The sequence below is a fragment of the Chenopodium album genome, chromosome 9 (assembly GCF_948465745.1).
Source record: "Chenopodium album chromosome 9, dcCheAlbu1.1, whole genome shotgun sequence".
In the NCBI taxonomy this organism is placed as follows: Eukaryota; Viridiplantae; Streptophyta; class Magnoliopsida; order Caryophyllales; family Amaranthaceae; genus Chenopodium; species Chenopodium album.
Window position 1 is genome coordinate 28,212,373 of NC_137842.1, and position 5,399 is coordinate 28,217,771.

The 5,399-nt window shown below is 34.8% G+C and overlaps 1 long non-coding RNA gene across 1 annotated transcript; it reads left to right on the forward strand.

Annotated features, from left to right (window-relative positions):
* Positions 1-1,389: 1,389 nt before the first annotated feature.
* Positions 1,390-4,830, forward strand: LOC145559689 (uncharacterized). Its single transcript, XR_014092871.1, has 4 exons — positions 1,390-1,595; positions 1,714-2,689; positions 2,804-2,902; positions 4,524-4,830. It is a non-coding gene; the product is annotated as an uncharacterized LOC145559689 (long non-coding RNA).
* The last annotated feature ends 569 nt before the right edge of the window (positions 4,831-5,399 follow it).

Sequence of the window (5,399 nt, forward strand, 5' to 3'; positions counted from 1 at the left end):
ATCTTTGAATTATAGCCCATAACTAATCATAGTTATGAAAAAACCTTTGAAAACTGGGAATTAACTGTTTGTACATTATTATATTGAAAGGAACTAAGTGACAAGAATCGAGAGAGGGCAAAAATGAATACTTCAAGATATCGAGGAGGTCGAAAAGGGTACTTGTATTATGAACAGGAGATTGTAAGTTTAGAAATGATTATGTCAGATTTTTTGTTGATTTTTTTAAAGGAATAACAGTAAATGGCATTGTGTTATCTGTATTGTCAGGCTGCTGAACTTCAGAAACAAGGAGTGCAAGTTAGAGACGTGCCTCGACATTTGGTTTGGATAAGAGCTCAGTCCAGACAAAAAGATGGTGCAATGACCTTTGACAATCCTGCTGATTTTGAAATAGCTCAAACAATTGTGAGTTTGTTTCTACTTTTGAATCAAATAAATTATTTGGCTATAATAGATTACACTACCTTAATTAGGTTGTTTATTATTGATGTCAGAAAGCATTGGAGGCTCAAAAAATCCAAGGAGAAATTGAGGCCACTGGCCGAAATGATATCCTAGCGAGAGCATTAAAGAATCCTGAACATGGTGGTTGTGTTAGGGGCGTTGGGTCGGGTGTTACAAATAACATGTACTTTTGCTACAACAAACCATTACCACAAAGTCAATTGCAATCAGATCTTAAGTGTCTCAAATCAAAATTAGAAAATGTTGTTAACACACAAAATTTGTTATTGTCTTACTTAATGTCAAGTGGTCAGGTTAACGCGGAGCAATTGAAAGAACTTGGTGATTCAAATGGAAACCAAGTTGCCCACCAGTTAGCGAGTATCCAAGCTGGTGGATCTGGTGGCCAAGGTTTACATGGCCTTATCTTGGGTCGTGACAGTTGGCTTCAAGGTCTTAGCTTTCAACTTGCCTCAGAGCAAAACAAAGTTACCCATCAGTTAGCAAGTGTCCAAAAGGGTGGTTCTGGTGGTGAAGAGTTAGATGATCATTTAGATGTGTTTGGCTCTAAAGGTGACCAACGGGTTCGAGGTTTCAACTTCCAAGAGCAGAATGTTCAAGCATTTGAAGTTCAACCCGAGCCATACCATGTTGCGTGGCCTGAGGAGGAATATGTGCTACAAAATGAGAATTTGGAAACGCATGTACTCAATAATGAACAAGACATTACTGGCCAACCATTTCCAAAGGTAACATTATTTCATAATACTTATGTTTGATGTAAGTACATATATCCTAGATTCTTCTGATGGTGTTAAATTATAGACTACTACATCTTATCAATCCACAAAAGGTTTATTAATATCATAATCCATATTTAGGGAGTTGATAGTCTTTGTTACTTGGCAATTAAGAGTGACAAAGGGGTCGATATAGTTGCTATTGGAGAACTGTATGTTGGGATGGAAGGAGAAGTTGTCAAGAATCATTTCAAGCCCGTCCCAAGTGGTCATTATCGAGTTTGTGTTAAAGAAGAAATCAACCCAAATGCACCTCTGCCATGTCCTGAAGGGGAGATAAGATTCATTTGTCAAACTTTAAATTATTATTTAATATGGCCTTCTCACTTGGTTTTTCCTATAAAGAAGGTAAAATTCAGTTTTAAATTATAATTATCTGTCACACTATATATATAATACGATTATCTTGTTTTTTTTTTTTTTTTTTTTTTTTTGCTGATTTTTTTTCCTGTGATTATATGACAAGGCTGATAAGCAAATCCCTAAAGAAATCGCTGCACCATCTCCACACTCGTCATCATCACAATCATCATGCACTCGAAAGTACACAGTAACTCATGCTAATAAGTTGAAGTTGACTTCTAATTTGGTTCGAATATTTAAGGATGTGGCTATTGCAATGAAAAAGAGTGGTAAAACCAAATCTTTTACAGTTTTGGCTAGAGTGTTTCAAAATGAGCAATGTGTTACCCTTGATTATGAAGACATGCTTGATTGGTGCTTCCAAAGAGAGATAAAATCGTCACACATGTCAATTTTAATGATGTAAGTGTTGTATCCTTTGCCATTTCAAGGTTAAATTTATAACGCTTTTTTATTAATGAGCTAATAAATTTAAATAAATATTTGATATGCAAGGTATACGAGTGAGATTGTTCATACAGAAGGTATCTCAAGGTTGTATGGATTTTGTGATTGCAACCATCTATCCCCGTATGCTCCAACTGTGGAAAAAGACGATGATCGATGTGACTATCTAGCTAGGCTATTTTCATGTAATGATGCCAAAAACAAAAATCAGCTCTTCTTTGCCTCGTATTGTGAGGAGTAAGTGCATATGAGTCTATCACATTTTTTTTTTTTATCAGTTTTATTTCTAATTCCTTTTAAACATTCATTATTGTATTTGAATTCTATTGTTTTAATCAATATAGTGGACATTGGATGTTGGTTGTTATTTGTCTATGGGTTGGTTTGGTGCATTGGCTAGATCCCGCGGGAGTAAAAGATGAACCTCCCAAATTTGCTCAAACAATAATCAACAAGTATGTGCTAGATTACTTATTTTGTTACATGTTAACTTCTTTTTATGAAAGTATTTCAATACTATTACTCTAATATTTTGATAATTACGTAGGGCAATGATCAATTTTAGTGCGGAACATCGAAAGGATATCACAAAAATAAAGAAGAAACCTTACATTAAATGGATAAGCATAGAGGTATTTGTATCTTTAATTTAATTTTGCAATGCTTAGTACATAATATATGTCAATACATTATATATAACTAGGAGTTTGATTTAACCCCCCCCCCCCTTTTTTGGCTTGTATTAGTGTCCTCGTCAAGCTACTGGCTCTAGTGATAGTGGATATTATGTTTGTCGCTACATGATTGAGACAATTGAATCTAGGCAAATGATCATCCCCGACAAGGTACGACATTTAGTTTTAATGTATTTTGAGTCACACATCTGACTATACTCTCTAAAATTTGTAGTTTTTGAACAATTATGCTCTCTAAAATTACTGTTGGGCCCTACAATGGTGGGTCGATTAATTATTTGGCTTTGTACTCAGCTTCAGGATGGAAAGTATGGGTTTTTGGGGTGAAATTGATTGGGGATGGGAGGAGTTTGAGGTTAGTGAAGTGTGCTGTGATTGATTGTAGGTTTCCAATTTCGTCGATTTGCCTTTCGTTTGGATTTTTGATCTTGGGGGAGATGAGAGGGGTTCGGGTTTTTCCATTGCGTGCATTGGTGAAAGGGAGGGTTGGGAGTAAAACGAGGTTGACAGTATCGAGAGGGAAGGGTGAGAATTCAAATGCTGAGGAGCGGCAGCATGTTTAATGTATCAGCGGCAACAGGTTTAATGTATCAGCTGCCTGATAGAATGTTCAGACTTTAGCAGGCTGCAGTTTGCTCCAAGTACTGACCCTTTAGCAGGTTCAGACTTTCTAAAAGGGTCTGGTTTTGTGTTCTATTTAATTTCTGTTTCATCGTTCACTTTCAATCCCTTTTTGCCTACCTCTGCTGCATTACATTTTTAAAAGGGTCTGGTTGTGTTGCATCATTAAGCACTAATCCTCTGTTTTTTTTTCAGCTCTAGTTTAAGAGTACATTACCCCATGACTTAGAGTTCGCGTCTCTTAGCCTCCTAAAGTCCCAAGTGATTCTTCCAGCTACAAAGAAATGATCCTTACCAAGCATACGGTTCCACTCCGGTTTTCTCCTTAGCCATGTAGCAAAATCAAGGGCTGCAACATCCTTAACTGATGAGTTAAACCCGCCCCAAAGAAACCAGCCTACTTCTAAGCCAGGGAAAAACGGGGCATATATAGCTGATGCTATAAAAGAACTAGTTGTTAAGCATTCATACTTTTTCATCCTATTATAGAATATCACTGATAACATAAACTGGTTAGTAGCATACCAACTTGTCTCATTAATCCGAGGCCCAAAACCTTCATTTTTCACATAACGGAAGAAATCGAACCATTGGCTAAGTGTATTACATTTTGTTACCAAGTCATGGTTGAACCTTGCAGGAAGATCATGCATGTAAATGTAACGGCCTGAGCACGGATCTTCTTGTACACTAACTAATCTCTTCCCTGCCCTTTCCTGATTAATTACTGGTATGAGACGGATTGTTTCTTTCACTATGTTTGAATAGGGTGATAACTGATAAGTAATGATAGGTACGCAATGAAAGACAGAATAGTATGAAGGTTGGGCTGATTATACACCATATATAGTTGTGACAATGACAGAAAACCATTGATTCTAATACTAAGATTTTTCTGATAATAATATTGCTTTTAATATATAGTTGTGACAATTGCAGAAAACCATGTATAAGCATCATCTTATTTTCAGCTCTAGTTTATGTTCTTAACAACTCGGATGATTTGGAGTGGTTTATATTGCCCTCTTAGTATCCTCATTTTGTTCCTGATGATGATCATCAGATTTACCATCATATAATATAATGGTTTTCCATGCCCCACAATGACACTCTTTTTTGAACTAATATATTATTTTAAATTGTTTTGTAGTATTTTAAGCAAGTTCCTCATACATATTCTCAACAAATGATTGACGAGCTTAGGGAAAGGTGGATTTCATATGTTACCGGATACCATCAATCAAATGACGACGATGATGATTTATGTGAATTGTAGATCAATATGGTATTGGTATATTTTGGGGTATCAATTTTTTTTTTTTAAATCAACATTAACTAGAAAGGTTTTTGATATTTAACTCACGTATTTGTTTGTATAGAACAAATTTTGTATGAATGATTCAATTTAATTGTGGTTGGATGTTTTAAATTATATATATGAAGTATATTTTGATGGCTTTTGTCGTATCTGGAAATATTTTTGTTAATTTTATTATACAGAAAGTTATATTTCATGTACAGGATCTTGGATTTTTTTTACATAGGAAATGTGAAGATTTACTTACAGGATATATAAATTTACAAGATATATAAATTTACAAGATATTAAATAGGAATACAGGTCTAAAATGAAATACAAAAATAATTTAGATTATTAAAATACAGGAATAATACGGTATAAATTACATAGAGGGGTAATTCGAATAATTAAATACATATGGCCGGATTTTTTTTAAAAGAAAAAATACATTAGAGAACTGTTATCTAACTTAACCGTTCTCTATTGTAATGCAATATAGAACGGTTAAGTGGCCTAAACCGTTCTGTATTCCTTCCTTAGTGTACAAATTTAAGAAGGGAAAAGGGAACGGTTGTGACTAACAACCGTTCTCTATTTGTTATTATATAAAACACCTATACGACCCGTTCTCTATACTTTATACATCGCTTAGTAGAAGAACGCCCCTAAGGTGATCTATAAAGCCTATTATAACAGTTCTCTAAGGCCTTTTTTGTAGTAGTGTGA